Genomic DNA, 19,017 nt, shown 5'->3' on the forward strand with positions numbered 1-19,017 from the left:
TTGTATTATCCTGGCTATGTGAAATGCCCAGAAAAAACAAATCTGTAGTGACAGAAAGTAGATTAGTGATTGCTGGGGGAATGAATGAGGAATAAGTACAAATGGACATAAGATTTCTTCTTGGGGGATCCCTGGGTGGCGCAGCGGTTTAGCACCTGCCTTTGGCCCAGGGCGTGATCCTGGAGACCCAGGATCGAATCCCACATCAGGCTCCCGGTGCACGGAGCCTGCTTCTTCCTCTGCCTGTGTCTCTGCCTGTCTCTCTCACTGTGTGCCTATCACAAATAAAAAAATAAAAAAATAAATATTTAAAAAAAAAAGATTTCTTCTTGGGATGATGGAAATGTTCTAAAATTAGACTGTGGAGATAGTTGCACAACTCTGCAAATATGCTAAAAATCACTGAATTGTATACTTAAAATGGATATATGGTATTTTAATGGAATCTTACCTAAGCTGTTTAAAGGAACACAAAAGTGAAATAAAGACCTTTTCAGACATATAAACACAGAAAAAGCTTATCACCATCAAACCTACACTATAATAAATGTTAAATAAGGCATTCAGGCAAATGAAAACTGATATAATTAGAAACCTGGGTGGGAATGAGGAAACAGACAATGATAACTAGTGGGTAAATATAAAAGACTTAATCATTATTTAAATGTCTTTAAAGGAATTGTTTAAATTAAAAATATTAACAATGTATTGTGGCATATATAATATGGAATAGATGATGGGGATTAATGAGTACACTTGTGATGAGCACTGGGTGTTGTAAATCTATAGTGTACACCCAAAACTAATATTATATTATATGTTAACTAATTGGAATTTAAATAAAAACTTCAAAAAAAGGTAAAATAAATAAAAATAGTACACACTCCAGGAGAAACAAAGTGGAAGCAAACTTGTAAGTTACCTATATTATTCATGAAGTAGTATAATATTGAGGTAAAATGTATTAAAGGTGTAAACTATAAACCTAGAGCAATTACTGGGATAACACAACAAAGAGTTATAGCTGATAAAACAATGAAGGAGGTAAAATGGAATAAAAAATAGAACCCAAAACTCAGTAGAAATAAAGGAAAAAGAGAACAAAAAATAGGGAAAAATAGGAAACAAATATCAAGATGGTAGCTTTAAACCCATACATTTCAATAATAATATTAAACATAAATGGCATAAATGCCCCTAATTTAAAAGCTTTTTTCAAAGATTTTTTTTAATTCATGAGAGACACACAGAGAGAGAGGCAGAGACACAGGCAGAGGGAGAAGCAGGCTCCATGCAGGGAGCCCGAAGTGGGACTCGATCCTGGGTCTCCAGATCATGCTGGGCCGAAGGCAGGAGCTAAACCGCTAAGCCATCCAGAGATCCCCAATTTAAAAGCATTTTAAAAAAGCATTGGGTTATAAAGGAAGAATCAAGTATATGCTGCCCATAAGAAACCCATTTAAAATATTAAGAGAAATAGATTAAAAGAAAAAGAATGGAAAAGATATGCCATACTAACACTAATCAAATAATGCTGAAGTGGTTGTATTAATATCAGACAAAATAGATTTTATGGCAAAAAATATCACCAAAGATAAAGTTATTTCATACTGATGAAGAACTTATTTACCTAATAACAGGGCTCTAAAATACATTAAGCAAAAAAATGGCGGTGCTAGAAGGAGAAACCAATAAAATTAAAATTGTAGTCAGAGATTTCAACACCCTTACCTTACTAATTAGGAGAATAAATTGGCAGAAAATCAGTAAGGATATACAACACTTTTACAATACTGTCAACCAACTTAATCTAATTGACATTTATAGATTTTTCCACCTAACAACAGATAAATACACATTCTTTTCAAGTACAGCACATTTGGGATAATAAAACCAATCTCAATAAACTTAAAAGAATACAAATTATATAAGTATGTTTTCTGAAACAATAACACTAAATCAGAAAGCGTTAATAGAACAGGAAGATTTCTAATGTTTGGAAACTAAGTGACACTCTTCTGAATAACTGAAAACTCAGAGAAGAAACCAAAAGAGAAATTAGAAAACATTATGAACCAAATAAAATTAACAACACAACATACTAAAACTTATGGGATTCAGTTTACTAGTATCTACAAAGAAACATAGTACTAAACATCTGTATTAGGAAAAAAAAAGTTTTCAAAACAATAACCGTAGCTTCCAGCCGTAGTAAAAAAAAAAAGAAAAAGAAAAAGAAAAAGCAAGAATAATGAGTTAAATCCATAGTAAGCAAAAGAAAACAACAATAAAAATCATAGTGAAAATCAATGATATAGAAAACAGGAAAAAGAAATAGAGAAAAATAAGGCACCTGAGTGGTTCAGTGGTTGAGCATCTGCGTTTGGCTCAGGTTGTGATCCTGAGGTTCCAGGATCGAGTCCTGCATTGGGCTCCCACGGAGGAGCCTGCCTCTCCCTCTGCCATTTTCTGTCTCTCATGAATAAATAAATAAAATTTTTTTAAGAATTTGAGAAAAATCAATGAAATCCAAAGCTAGTTCTTTTGAGATCAATAAAACTGATAAACTTCTAGCCAGATTAATCAGCAAAAAAAGAAAAAAGGACAAAAAAGAGATAAAACATAATTTACCAATATTAGCACTGAGGGTAATGACAACACATAAATTTCCACAGAAATTAAAATAAGAGAATATTAACAACTTTATACCAATAAATTAAACAATTTAGATGAAATGAACAAATTCCTTAAAAGACACAACTATCAAAGCTCATTCAAAACCAAAAAAAAAGATCTTTTGATTTTTATCTTCTATCACTGTTCAATATTTACCATTTACTAATTTTGTATACCTGCCCTCCATAAACAAAGAAAACTGAATCTCTTTCTGTAGCAGGTTTCAGAGAGCAAAGTGAAACTTATGGTCAACAAAAGGGAAATGCATTGGCTCATGAAATTTAAACAGTGACACATTTCAGGAAAGGCTGGATCCAGGGGCTTAAAATTTCATCTGGACTCATTTTCCCTCTTTTGATCTCCCAGCCCTTACCTACGTTGGCTTCAACTTCAGCAAGATCCCAAATACAATGAAAAATGGCTTCCAACAGTTCTAGGTTTACTTTGTATCAGTATCTTAATTTTAGCAAAGGTCCATAGTTACCACTCACTCTGAACCCTCAGTTTGGGCCACATGTTCTCTTTGTTCAGTAGAGATTTTACCCTCCCCTGAAAATGTACCCAAACTACATGGACTGAAAATAGATGGCATGTAGTTCTATAAGGAACATCAGAAAAACATTATTAAAAGATGGTAGGGGGAGATTATTTGGTACCAGAAACTTAGATTTTTACTATCCAAAGCTAATAGCCATATCATAAACAGATCAAACTGTTTCCTCTACAAAAATACCATGATACTAATATCCTTTCTGTTTTGGGCTATCTGGAATTCATGTGTTAAAATAACCACCAGAAACCACCATGTCCCTATCTGATAAAATGTGTCAGAAGAAAACAAAAATAAAAAACCAGGTTCCTTATCAAAACATTCCATGTTAAACAGTACTAAACTGAAGGAGAGGTGGGAAAAAAAAGAGAAAATCTTGTTCAGATTCAGACCTATTTGCTGCAGCAGCCCAGTGAGTAGCTTAAGGCAATATAAAAGTATCTGATACAAGCAAAGAGCAAAAGAAAACAATTGGAAAACAAAACCAAGTAACACTCTTACTGATTGAAACAGAAAATCAGTTTAGGAAGAGGTCTGCTATTATGATGACTCACTCCGTCATCCTTCTAATTCTTAAATCTGAGGCCTATTCTCCCCCAACTACAAGATCAGTTCCACAGCAAGAATTCTATTTCTGAAAAATTTAAAGACCCTAGATGATCAATCCTGTTATTGACTTTGTTCCCTGGGCCTAATAACTGGATTCCTGCTACTTTCCTCAAAATGAAAACCCCACTTATATTGCAATTCCAAGGCCTTGGTGTTCTTGAGTTTCTTTTCCTGTATGACCCCAACCCTAAATCAGCTCCATTTCATTCATTCATTTTTTTCAATAAATTTTTACTTAGCTCCTGCTAGTTTCTACACACTCAGCTAGGCACTTTGGATACAGCATCATCACTATAGTCCTATTGCAACTACTGCCTTCTCAGACTTCTCTAATCCCATGCTTTCCCCATCCACTGGGGGGAGAGTGCCTTTCCACTATCCCTGCTAGCAACTATCACCTGAATGCCTGCCTTCATGAGAGGACTAGAGAGCACAAACAACAACCAGGGGTCAGATGTACTGTCTTTGTGCCCTCTCTCTATCTGCCATAATAGAGTCTGCCTAAAAATTAATAAATAAAATTAATTAATAAATAAATGATGTGTTCATGCACTTTTCAACCCCCCAGCACAAAATTGAGAAGAAAAACTATTAGGAGATCTATGACTTCCTCTTACTCCCTTTGGGATGTTCTGATGTTCTGATGTTATCTCTATCTGGTAACTTCCCCCCCTTCAAACTTCTAGGCCTGGAATTCACCCCTACCATAAAGAATGCCTTTTTAGTTATCAAGATTATGTCATCACATGCCTGTTTAGAAATGAATCTGCTCTTTACCAGGAGGGAATTTGAGATGTCAGAAAGAAAGCTATCTACTGTCCATCAAATTGGGTGATAATAGACCAATTACATTGGATTGATACTGAATATCAAGCTATGGCTTATAAAAATGCCTGACATACAGCACTTTATAGTTCTAGAAAGGACATTCATACATATTATGCAGCTAGAAAATCTCAGAGAACATCACAAAAAGGTTAGCAAGTTACAAGCAAAGAGGGAACAAAAACCCAACTAGAGGGCTCTTTGCAAGTGGACTCAGTAGAAGTTGATAATGAAAATGTCCACATATCTAAGGGGTCTCAGCTGCATGATGTCATCAGTGCTTACATCCATTAATCACAAATCTAATCATGCCATTGGCTGATTTAAACCCTTCATGGCTTCCCATTGTTCTTGATATAAAGGGGAAAAAAACCCACTTTTTAAAAATCACCTATATTACTTTGCACCTTTCCCCAGATTCCCAAAACTATACCCCCTCAGTTTTCTTCTTCACCTCAAGTGTCCTGCCCTATATTTTTATCACTAAGGCATCATGCTTTCTCCTTCCACAGTTTCTTTGCACTTGTTCTTCCTTCTGAAATGCTCTTCCATCATTGCTCAGGAATCAATTCCTATTCTTCCCATCTGAGCTCAAGCTTATTCAGTTAATACTACTCAGGCCAAAAATGTTGTGTCCTCTTCCTTCAGAGCATTTATCACAGTTGTAGGCTTACTTTCAATATTAATATAATATTTGGGCATTATCAATCTTCTCCAATGAGGCTGTGAACTTAAGAAGAGGAGGAACTATGTTTATTTTTACCCACAACGGAATCTGCAGAACCAACTTATTACAGCTTACTGTCTTTTTAGGGAGTTGGCATGTTAGTGGTTGAAAGCAAAGTCTTTGGAGTCAGAAAGACCTAGCTTCAAATTCAATTTTCACATGTGACTAGCCCATATAACTTTGGGCTGGTTACCTACTCCCTTAAATCTTAATTTCTTCATTTTATAGTAGGAATAATAATAACCTAACCTTACCTTAGATTAATTGTGGAGATTTTAAAAAATCACATAGTAGGCAAATACAAATGAGTATTTCCTTCCCAAGTTCCTCCACTATTCTAGTATACAATTTATATTTGGAAAGAAAGTGAATGATGCTTTGAATTTAATTAAAGAGTCCTGTCAAAATTATTTAAGTATAACCTTTACTATGGATCAGGTATCATTAAAGGATAAACTCAAATGAAATGTGTTCTTTGATGCAAGAAATCCTGAAGTGTTAGTGGGATGAATAACTCACATGGTATAACTTGTGGGGGTAATTAGACAATGACAATCTGGGCTCTAAATTAAAAGATAAATTAAAGACTAAAGGAGAGTCATTGCATAATTAAGAATGAAATCCTCCCTATAACATAGGTTGAAATTGTAATATAATATCAAAAATGACAGTGAAACAGCACAACTGAGCAACTATAAATTACACTCTCAGATAACCCAGGGGTCAGGCCATATGTCAGGGAAAAACACTCATATGCACACTCGCTTCCCTCTAGTATCAATTAAATAGATGCCAAATCCAGCTCTTATACATTTATGCTAATAAATGATTTGAAGTAGTAGTCATCCAATTTTAATGGCCTTTCTCTTTTAAATTTATCACCTCAATATTAACATAAAGATAAATATTATGAATTTATACTCCTTAATATTCTCTTATATGTTAGATTATTGACTTCATTTTAGAAAGAGCAATGGTTATTTTAGATAATCAAACTTTCAGTAATTAAAAAGCAAGGCAATATAAAGTGAGAATAATTTTATTCAGGCACCAAAATTTCTAATAAAAGGATTAATAATGAGATTTATGCTTCATATTTCATTACACATAAATAGCCCTTGTAGGTAACATTACTTACAGACTAAATTTTATTACTATCTTTTGTTGTTTTTCTCCATCTTTCTTTCATTGACTCTAATTATCCTTTTTATCTAGAAAATGTTTAATGCGCATTCTGCGGTCATGCTATTAAATGGCTGAAATTTCTAAAAGGCTCATTCTACATCAGAAACATAATCATACTTCATACTATGTCCTTATTTTTCACCATGTAGATGTTTAAATGAAGAGGCTATCATAGAATCAGAGGCAAAATTCCAGAATCCCATTCAGTTACTTGGAAATTGACATCACTGCAAACAGTACACTTTAAAACTATCACACTGGAATCCTAAATCTTAAACTCAACATAGAGATTAATTATCAGTAGAAAAATAAATATGGGTTGAGAAATAAGGTTGTTTTTTCTTCCACAACATGAGGAGAGTACATATACAACTGACATCAAGAACAGGCTAACCAGAGACTAAACAGATGCAAACAGGATGCCAAGCAAAACTGAGCTTTCTGCCAAAGGTTTTCCCCAAGAGGTGAATAACATTTTCCATAAGTCTATGGAAATTGCAGAATTGGTTTTGTAATGAAATACTCTTAGCCACTTTTTCATGTATGATTTAACATTTCTGTTCTCTACTGAATAGTATAGGTTGTATTAATTACATCAGAGGGAACCCCATATTTATTATTCAATGAAAAGATAACAATATTTTAATTTACTTGAGAAAGTCTTACCAATGTAAAAATGAAAATGTGCATTTTTAAACTTACTTTTTTGATGGTATAAGACTACATACACTTAGAGTGTAATGCTGCAAGATCGAAATTAAATATAATTTAATTTTAATCCAGAGGAGCACTCTGGATCATGTGATGCTAATTGCAAAGTATTATAATTTAAAAAGCCATATTGTAATTTTCATAAAAGCTACATGTTTGGGTCACTTGGAAGGTTAGATAACCATATAAGGGAAGTTGATTTTTTAAAAATATTTTCTGTCCAATTGTTCATAGGTGCATCATAGGTGATTTTCAAACAACAGAAAAATGTGACATATCAGTAATACCTATTTTTGTCTTTGACCAATTGTCAGTTATCTACTTCTATTATTATTGGTGCTCAATAAGTATATAAACAGAAGCCAAAACTGGCTACTGTGCTTACTGTTTTTATTTTCCTAGATTATTTCCAGAGATTAGACAAGCAAACAATCAAACCAAGTTATGAAAAATAACGAAATCCTGCAACATTGTTGTGAGTCAGGCAGTAATGCACCTGACTAGTCTCCAAAGTGTTCAGAGAAACAAAAGCTTTCAGAAGTTTACAACCATGGCATAAAAGCAGGCTCTATGCCTGGCCCTGTGCATTTCAGCACTAGAGCAATGGTCACATGTCATACAGAGTATCCTACAAAGATACATAAATTGTCTGTATCCTTGACTGGGCACCTGTGACTTTGGAAAATTAAATTTCACATTCATTATTTATGAGGTCAGCACAAATCCCTTGATGGAATTTCAGCCTAATTAGGAAGTGTTAAGAAAGGTTTGGATCTCCGAACTAGTTCACATAAATGCTCCACTGGTATAAAAAGTAGACAGCTACCTTATGACTGAGGACAAGCCATGAATCCATATTATTTATACCCAAGATCATCTAGAGAAACTCCAATTTGTTTTTTATTGTCACAGTTGTGAATTTTATATGTTCAGGGCTACCTCCAAATTTCTTCCATGCCAAAGGAAGCAGGAGACAGGAGACCAGATATTTTCCTTTTTCACTCTGTCTTTCCGTACCTCTTTCCTCATTGTCTGTCAGTTCTTTTACTTTACTCCTCCTTGTGCCCCTTTGCTCTAATAATTTCACCAGCTTCGAACCCACTCCCTATATTCTTTCCTGGCTCCCAGCTATAAAATCAGGTAAAACTAGAGATTATTTTAAGTAAAACTCATCTAAAACATATACCGTTTTACACATGGATGTTATACGTTGGTTTTTAGTTTTTCTACTTTTCCCAGAACACAAATTTGCCACCACAAAATTTTCACATGTTTTGTTACAATACCTCATCAAGGTTTCATGTTAGTAGGTCTTGAGAATCAGTCATTCAACTTTTTTTACTGGATCTGTGCAGTATTCAGTCCATGACAGAATTTATATGGGATAAAAGAGAGGCAGGGGACAGGAAAACACTTGAACCTTTCATTGTTCCTAAAATTCTTTAAAAACAAACAAACAAAAAAAACAACAAAAGCATAAGTACTTAAATAACGACATAATGTTCAAAATGCATGCTATTACTGAGGCAAGATGGCAACCTGAACACAAGTATTTTGCTTTCTTCCTTTCAAATCACACTGAAATGAATCTAAAAATGCAGAAAAGGGAATAAAATGGCAAAAGTGAATGAATTTGGAAAGCAGGGCAGACAGTAAGTTCTGAGTGGCCTGCAATGTTTCATGAATTTAGAGAAGACAGGATGCAGATGGGATTATCGGGGTAACAATATGTGTAAAGACAAAGCCAGTGATTGCAGATGAGGACTGAGGAGAAGGAAGGTCTATTTTGCCTGAGAGGACCCAGAAAGGTTCTAACAATGCAACCTGGAAGCATGGAAGGCAAAAACAGGCTGTATAATTTTAGAGGGTATTTGAATGAAGGGTTAACTAGTCCCTCCTGCTTTCACTTTCAGACAACTGACAGAAATAGCACACAATACAGCCTATCCCTAAAGAATTTAGAAGGTTTTTTTTTTCTTGGAAGGCTTATCTTCCAAAGGAAAGTATCAGAACTGTCCATTATACAGTACACATCTTAAATTCAAGCATATCTACCAGTCAACGTGCCCCCTCAAATACACATAGTTTATACTCAGGGGGACATAGAGGTATACAATGGCAAAGGAAAGCTACACCAGTGAGTTATGTTAATAAAACTTCCCAATTAACAAGTATGAATGATCAACCATGCATCATCAGACATTTGAAGAAACTCAACAGCACAAGAGAAGTCTAAGAAATATTGCAACAATATAATAAAAATAGACTTCTATGGTGGAAAAAGGAGTAATTTGAGAATAAGATTTTAAGGGAAATTCAAAATATAATTACTGAAATGTAACTTGTGTCAACTATACTCAAAATTTTTTTAAAAGCATAATTACCAAAATTAAAATTCAATGAAAGAACTCTAAGATAAAATCAAGAAAACACGGAGTAAAAAGAAAAAAGATAATAAATTAAAAGGTTAAGCTATATATAGATGTAGACATTTCAAACTTCATTGTACTTTAATAAACAATATACAAGACGTAATTTTTTATAACTATAAAATATGCAAAGAGACAAGAAACTCATAATCAAGAGAATATATACATATTTTCCTTGATGGGGTTACATCCCAATAAACCCAACATACATTGAAAATACCTTAAGTTGAAAATGTCTTTAATACACCTAACCTACCAAATATTATATCTCAGCCTAGCCTACCTTAAACATGCTCAGAACACTTACATTAGCCTACAGGTGAGCAAAATCATCTAACACAAAGCCTATTTAATAGTAAAGTGTTGACTATATCATGTAATTTATTGAATACTGTACTGAAAGTAAGAAACAGAACAGTTGTGTGGGTACAGAACAGTTGTAAATTGTGTGTTGATTGTTTATCCTGGTGATCATGTAGCTGACTGGGAGCTGCCACAGTGCAGCATCATAAGAGAGTATAATACTGCATATCAGTAGCCTGGGAAAAGATCAAAATCTGAAGTATAGTTTCTAGTGACTAGTATCATTATAAAGTTAAAAGAACTGTAAGCAGAACCATCAAAAGCTAGGAAACATCTATATTCAATTCAAGCAAGATACAATGAATGCAAAAATGTAGTACTCAGAAGATAAATGGAAATTCTAAAAAAAGAACTGAAGGGAAATTCTAAGACTGAAAAATACAATATGTGAAATTTAAAAATTCTTTGGATGGACTTAATTTCTGGATTGCACACTGCAGAAGAAAGAGTATTAAACTTGAAGAGAGGTCAAAAGTGATAAAATTTAAACTGAACATAGATAAAGAACAAATGGATAACACTTTAATTATTTTAATCATCACTTTTCACTCTCAAAATTATCTTGATTTAGATTTGATAATAAATCATAGTTACCCTATTACATATGAAGTTGTAGCTTCTGATCTTCCAGGTTTGATTTTGTCCAACTGCTATGAATGAGATCATTTATTTCTTTATAGATAATACATTAGTAATTAAGATAAAAACTCAAAAGTGGTAGGTGGCATCTTAACTCTAGTATAGCTGTCAGCTCCCATCGATGTGATTAGCCAAGACTATAAGTTAGCTTGCTTTTCTACTCACATATGCTATTTCATAAGAAGCCCAATAATTCCTAAAATAGATTATATTTCAAAAGCTTAACAATTTAGAGCAGCTTTAAAAAAAAAGAAACATCTGTTTAAACTAAAATATTGTTCAACCCTACCAAAGACACAACTACATTGAATTATCCCTGCTACATAGCAAAACACAAAGAAAGAAAATACATTTCTGAAGGAAATATTTCTTTCAATCAAAGAGTTGCTGAACTGATCTCCTGAAAAATTCTGGTATCTCTGCTTTGCTTTTGACCATTAGTCTCATAACCCTGATTATTTATTCCTTTAAGTTTAAAATAAAAACGGTTTCATTAAATTGCTTTCCTCTAGTTAATGGAAGTTTAATGAAAAATGTTTAATTGAATTAAACATTTGTTTATACATTAAACAATTATTTAATAAATAAAATATAATAAAAACCATATATGTTTTATGGCATATTTCTAATAATTTTTATTTTTAATTATTTTTTAAGGGTCTACATTCTCTTTCCCCAAACATTAAGGCATATATATTACACAAAATGTAACATATTCCAAGCAAAACTACAAAGCCATTGCTCCATAGTATCCAATAATATTAACTTAAAGGCTTGTATCATAGAAAACACACTGGCCCACAATACTTCAAAGTTCAAAGTTTGTCTTTGTCATTGTCCCATTACTCTTTCTTAACTCATCTCCTAGCTCCTGGGGTTCACCTTCCTAATCCCAGTATCCCGTGCCTGCATGCTGCCCTTGAGATGTCAAGTGAGCCCACTTCAGTGCCCTCTTTCAGGCTTGCCTTATAATGTAGAACTCCGGGGACTAAATTACTTCCTTTTCTCTCTTTCTGACCGCCCATCAAAGCCTCCATTAACTAGAGAAAAGCAACTTAATTAAACCAATCCATATTGAATTATAAATGATTGATTAACAGACTACTCAACTCTCCCCAGGATATTTTTACTTAAAAGAGAGAGAGAGAGAGAGAGAGAGAGAGAGAGAGAGAAAGAGAGAGACTGTAATCTAGGTAAATCTGTAATTGACAGAAATTGAAACAGTTCAAAAAAGCAGGGGGAAATATATAGGTTTCTGCCAGGGAGATATGTTTGGAGAGAAGGGCCTTCTGAGGGTCCTTAAATGATCCCTGTTGGGGGCCACCTAACTCAGCCTCAATTCCTGACTGGGAGAATAAAGCATTGACTGAAATGCCCTTTTCCAGTTTTATAAGTGAGCAGCAAAGTACTCTCAAAGGAAGACATTTGACTTTGAAACAGACTTCAGAAGTTGAAGTATGGTTTATTACTCCTCTGGGTGAACTGAGAAATATAAATGCTTCTTTTAACTTGGAGTCAAATTCCCAAGAGCCATCCTTAAACACCAAGTATCACTGTGACAAAGGTCAAATCCTCTGTCACGTGGGAATGACCCTACAGATACTCTTTTTAGATTAATCCCATATTTTTTTAACTTTTAATTGAAGGATGGGAGTGAACACCAGAAATATATGATATAACCACATATTACGGAAACACAAATGAGAATATAATGGCAGAGGAGCCTCTACAAACTTCAAGGTAAAGTTCAGCCTCTCACCTCATCTATCTTACCTTCTAGATCATCTACACACATACACACACACACAAACACACATACGCACACACACTCAAGTGATGGTAAAAATTACCATTTTCCAAATATTATTTACAGAGTATCCTCTTAAAATTCAGTGTAAATACGGCCTAAACACTTTCAAGTAACACTGATAAAAATGCTAACATATCTTTATTGTTGAAAAAATAGGTTAGAAGTAATTACAACTCCCCTTTTCCTTTGTTTGACAGTGTATTTTTTTTCCTGCCTTATTTGAGGCATAAAATACAAAGAGAAGAAACCATTTCCTTTTTACCTCCAGTTTGATCTATGTAAATTAAAGCTGATCCTCCACTCTGGCTAATTATAAATTTTGCCCTCCTCTACAACAAGGTGACAACACAGACCTCTGTGGTCATGATAAAAGTCTTTAGCATTTTACTTTGTTATAACAGTTGTAAAAATCAACAACTTGACCCTCATTATGAGTCAACTGCATTAATATCTTTGGCTTCAAGATCCTTTCTGCAGAAATGTCAGGCTATACCTATACCTATTCTTTGGTGAATTTTTTCACTGAATAAAAATATTATACTTTGTCTTAATTTTCAAAATTCACACGGTTGGCTGGACTTAAAAAAAAACTACCACACAAGAAGGAGATAGTTGCAATTATCTATACCCTGAACAAGAATATTTTTAATTGATATTTTTTCCTTTTAGCTCAAAAACTAAATCCTTCTAAGCAAACTTTCTACACCAAACCCTGTGTACCATTAATTTAAGATCTGCCTTCTGAAAGCTTCCTATCCAAAGATACACTTAGAATAGGGGGGGATCTCTGGGTGGCTCAGTGGTTTAGCACTTGCCTTTAGTCCAGGGCATGATCCTGGAGTCCCAGGATCGAGCCTTACATCGGGCTCCCTGCATGGAGCCTGCTTCTCCCTCTGCCTGTGTGTCTTCCTCTCTCTGTGTGTGTGTCTTTCATGAATAAATAAATAAAATCTTTTTTTAAAAAAAAAAAAAAAGAATAGGGTGTTCCAGGGCAAGACAGCATACTTAACCAATGTATCTAATGTGACCTCTTTTTTTAAAACATGAACCCACTAAGAAGAGGAAGACCAGGAGAGAAAACAGTAGCCGCTAATTTTGGAAGGTAGAAATCAGGTACATGAGCAGTAATTGAATTATCAGACCCCCGAAAGTTCAATTTAAAGTGGCAATGGGCATAGCCAAGAAATAACTAGTTACACAACAGATTCCCCAAAATGTTCAGCAACTGGTAGCACTAGTTTCTCTAGAACTCAGGGTAAAGTGGGGCAGGCAGGTAAAAACCTGAAATTAGAAGGATTGGATAAAATGATATGAAAAGTGGTTAGATACCTACATGTCTTCTACTCCACTTCACTGAGTTATGCCCCTCACCCCTGCTCACTTCCACCTCCACCACTCCCACTGAAGCCTGGAAAGAGTAAAACAGTTCTTTAAATTGGGGGGAATCCCAAGCAACTGAGGACATGGGAAACTTAACTGAAAGCAACGAGATTAAGTAACTGTGCCTATAGAATGCAAGGTCCTGAGACATCTGCCTTCCACCCCCACAGCCCCTTTTTTAGTGTCAGATGGCTGACAGCTAGAACTTTTCCCTCCAGAAAGATTAGAACACATTTCTCTAGGAAGTTTGATCAACCCAATCAATGACCCACTCTTGTCTCTCACAGTAAAACTTAAAATTTGACATTGCTAAAATGCTTGGAGCTTCCAAGAAGCTTTTCAGTCCCCTACTTAGAGAACATAAACCAAAACAAACATTTTATTTAAGAAGTAACTTGTCAGACACAGGGGCTATTCAGGGAAAAAAAAAAATTCAAAAAAATCAGAACAAATCAAAATATCTCATCCATGACACGGGGATCCAAATGTTACAAATAAGAATCATTCAAAGAACAACCATAAAAAGAACTATTAGAAACTAAAATGCATGATTTAAAAATCAATATAAGGGATAGAAGATAAAATTGGAGCAATCTCCCAGAAAGTAGATCAAAAGGATAAAAAGATGTGAAAAAGAGGAGGGAGGAAAAATACAAAAGATAAGAGTTTAGGTCAATGACTATAAAGCAGGATTTCCAGGAAGACAAAACAGAGGAGAGAAAATCATCAACAAAGCAATTTAAGAATTTTTCATCTTTCCAACCAGAGCAATTGAAGTTTGAGAAAGAATTGAGTTGGGTGCTCGTTAGTGAAGTTTCTCCACGTTTCAGTAGGAAACAAATCAAGGTAGCATCAAATATCTAAGCCAAATAGAACATTTTTCACTTATATTATTAGAATTTATTTGACTCATTTTTTTTTTAATTTTTATTTATTTATGATAGTCACAGAAAGAAAGAGAGAGAGGCAGAGACATAGGCAGAGGGAGAAGCAGGCTCCATGCACCGGGAGCCCGATGTGGGATTCGATCCTGGGTCTCCAGAATCGCGCCCTGGGCCAAAGGCAGGCGCCAAACCGCTGCGCCACCCAGGGATCCCTTGACTCATTTTTATACTGAGCTGGAGCAAACTGACCCATATCTTAATAAGGAGTATCTTTAAAGAACTCTCATTGGTTAGTGCTCAACAATGTCCCCCTCTCCCTAGAAAAACAAAGAAACCAGCAGGTGGTGAAATTATTATTCCAGAGTCTTAAGCACAGATTGCCTCTTCTCACAATTTGACAAAGTACGAAAGTTGTTCTGACCCATTTAGAATCCCAAAGCTTCATTATAAACCTCCCAAAATTTGGAAACCTGCAGTTCATTAGAAACATGCTGGGATTCAGGGCTTCATGAAGGAGTTGCCTAAATTGTATGAGGCAGTTGAAAAGAATCTTCTGAATTCCTTCACATTTCTAAAAATAAACAGGAGACTCTCTGGATAAGCTTAAGATACAGAAAATCAAACACACTCAGGATCCTAGGTTCTTTCATGCTCATCAGAATAAAACACTTCTCATACTACGTAAACTTCTCAAATACAGAGAATTATGTTTAAAAACTGCAAGACATTCCAAGAGGAAATAAAGAAGAGCAAATTTCCATCAGATATAGATCAAGTAATTTCATTCCAAAATAATTTATGTTGGTATTCCCATATTATAAATCATAGTAGAAGCCTATAACTTCCTCTCCTTGAAAATATATAACTGGCTATGCTGTATTGGAAACAGCTCTAGAAAATGATGATCTCTTATCACTAGGATTGTATTCACAACCTGTTCCAAAAGAACCACCCAGTCTCTATCAAGTCAATTGTCTTATGTTGATAAGGTAATTTCTTTTTTTTTAAAGATATTTATTTATTTATTAATGAGAGACACAAAGAGATAGGCAGAGACATAGGCAGAGAGAGAAGCAGGCTCCCTGTGGGGACCCCAATGCGGGACTCAATCCCAGGACCCGGGATCACTCCCTGAGCATGAAGGCAGACGCTCAACTACTGAGCCACCCAGGTGCCCCAATAAGGTAAACATGGACAAAGTGATGTTTCTCTACTTTATCACTAGTAAAGTGTAAACATAGTATCTTTGAGTCTGTTTTCAGAACTCCATGACAGATTTTTTCATAGCAAATCACAAATACCAACCAGGGCTCCAGAATGTTAACTCTGGTTATTCTAACAATCACTATTCACCTCTGTCTCACTTCACTTAGAAACAATTGAGAATAATTTCTCTGATCTATCTCTTTGGTCTATCATTAGCATGTGATCCAATGGACAGAGACCATCAATTATAAAAAAAAAAAATGTATAATGCTCAAGTAGATCCTATGTATTACCACTTTAGAATCTAAATTAAAAAAAAATGTATAATGCTCAAGTAGATCCTATGTATTACCACTTTAGAATCTAAATCACATTATCACAGTTAAAATCTGGGATTTTGTCATGCCTTGTTCAGTAAAAATCTTTCTGGAGATCAACTATGTCTGTGCCCAAGTATACCCCAAAATCTATATCTAAACAACATGTATTGTTTAATGATGGAACTGACTTTCAAAGGAAAGCAAGAAAAATAAATGTCCTATTCTTCAAAAAATGGCATTATTTTATTTTCTCAAAGAACTATTGGTCTCTATTGATAACAGTTAAAACAGCTCAGTATCAACGTTAAATGTATTTAATTTGACAAAATTCTTTTGATTCTTTTCACTTTTAAGTGAAAATTTGTAAGTACCCCCAAATAAATAAGTCAACTCACAAGGTTGCATGGGGATATAGTTTATAACTGAGTTGGCATGAAGATGCAATGCTACCTAAAATCAGACTTTGGCCAGAGGTCTTAATTGTCTTCATACACAATGTGGTCTATTAGTAACCTCCACTTAAAACTTTTTCCTTTGGAGGCCATTTGCTCTCCCCTTCTTATAAGGCAAAAAACTCTAAGAACTAACTGACAACATTTTTTCATCTTATAAAACAGAAAACATTGTTGACAATATATCTCAACATCTCTAAGCAAAAAAAACTCTATCAATATAATTTTGTCAAATCCTAAAAAAAATATACTTCTTTGGACAAATTCCATGGCCATAAAAAGGGCCTTACAAAATAATTTAAAAGCTTTAAAAAAATACAAATAATTAATATTACTTACCCCAACTGATACTGCTTAACTATGTACCTTTGCCTTAGCTTCAATGAATCTTATAGAAAAAAACTCATTGCCCCAAGGTGATAATGATCTCAGTTGCTTGATGGTACCTGATCCCTATACTCTTCCTTTATTCTTCTTTTAATCTATAATTATACAACTTTAAAATTTTTGTTTAAAATTTTTAAAACCAATTCCAAATAAGTCATGAATGATTTAAACAGTTCTTTAGATCCTGACAATACTGTGGTTATTTCCTACTTTTCACATATGTCTGCTTTCATTAGACACCCGAAGAATTCTAGAACCAGAATATTTCCTTGTGATGTACTAGATGATAATTTGCTGTTACTGTAAAACTACTTCTATCAAGGTGAGCCCTTCTGCTCCAAACAAAAATACAGGCTAACTTCCTTGGTGAAGAACAGCAAATCTGACCAAAGAAAAGAGTAAAATGCCTCACAGAAGGAAGACTCCACTTTCAACATACAAGTTTTAGAAGAATCAATAAAAGTTAACTGAAGATTGAACATTCCTTATTTTTCATTTCTTAAAATATTTACCATCATGTAACCATAAAATTACAGTTGTCCATGATGATTAAAACTTCAGTATTTATAAATGCCAAGTATTAAGTTACATCAAAAAACTTGATCATTCTCAATGTTGTATTCAACATCAGATGCAAAATTATCAAATGTTACACAGTTGCCAGATCTAGAAAATTGAAATAACACTGCAACGACCACTTATTGGTTTAAAGTTATAAGGGTTATCTCAGCTTGACTGTGCTCAATAGCAAATGGTTTAAATACTGTGATTTGCATCTTATTTTAATACACACCCCAGTGGATTAAAGACGGATACCTTCTTGAGCATCATTTTTCTCTCTTTTCTGCAACATGAACACCAAACAGTGGTCCTCAGTCAGGGGTGATCTTTACTCCCAGGTTGGGAGAACATTTGACAATGGCTGGAGAAATTGTTCATTATCACCTGTGTATAGTGTGACCAGCATCTAGATAGCTACAATGCACAGGACAACTCCTCTGCCCCCTACAAATACTCAGCCCCAAATTACTATTCTGTGAAGGCTGAGAAACCCAGCTACAAGGACTAAACACTCAAAAGCTCCTATTAGGTGCTATACCTCAGGTTGAAATAAGGAAGGAGAAAGAACTCAGGCTGACATATAACTTCTTCTATGGTCAGGTTAACCCTGGAATTTATTCTACATTTTGGCACTCAAAGTCCATATCATTAAGTTCTAATTCTAGTCACATCCTTTGATTCAATCAAGAATCTTCTTTATGTCTTTCCAGACCAATGCTGGAAGATTCCTCTGTAAAATTAAAATTGAATATAATTTTTAATAAAAACCCTCACAGTTATGTCTGTTTTGAATAAAAGCTCAAAGAGAAGCTCAAATAGAATGCATTTTACCAATCCCTAGTTTTTCAATGTCCTCCCTTTAAACCATTTAACTTTTACTCTCCAAATAAAGTTGATTGTTCATCTATAATTTTCATGTCTTTATTAGAGTTCTGACAGTTCTTAGAAACTTCCGCGTTGATCACAAAGAAAGATGCTCTAAAATGCAAATCAAATGTCTCCCCTATATTAAAAACTGAATCGTCTCACAACAGAAATAAAAGAAGTTGAAGTCCTCTGATCTGATGCTTTCTATAAAATATGAAATACTAGACAAACTTTAAGCTATGCTTCAAATTTATATGCTTCCAAGCTATTCAAATATAAAACAAGCACTAACAAATGGGCAACCTTGTCCATTGCAAGGCTAATAAATCAAAATCACCAAGGTAAGTTAACTGCATTTCCAGTGGATGCAGATTTATCATCAGAGACCTGATAATCATGCAACCACTAGAAAAAGCAATGTGTTTGCCATGACCTT

At 34.4% G+C, this 19,017-nt stretch overlaps 1 protein-coding gene across 7 annotated transcripts in view; it reads right to left on the reverse strand.

Moving 5' to 3' along the window:
• Window positions 1-17,392, reverse strand: part of IQCM (IQ motif containing M) — a 428,712-nt gene extending 411,320 nt beyond the window's left edge. For all 7 annotated transcript variants that reach the window (XM_072773567.1, XM_072773568.1, XM_072773561.1 and 4 more), the window contains exon 1: window positions 17,106-17,392. The gene's annotated coding sequence lies outside the window, so the exon portion shown is untranslated. The remainder of the gene's footprint in view (window positions 1-17,105) is intronic.
• Between the last annotated feature and the right edge of the window lie 1,625 nt (window positions 17,393-19,017).

This window comes from Canis lupus, chromosome 13, assembly GCF_048164855.1.
Source record: "Canis lupus baileyi chromosome 13, mCanLup2.hap1, whole genome shotgun sequence".
Lineage (NCBI taxonomy): Eukaryota > Metazoa > Chordata > Mammalia > Carnivora > Canidae > Canis > Canis lupus.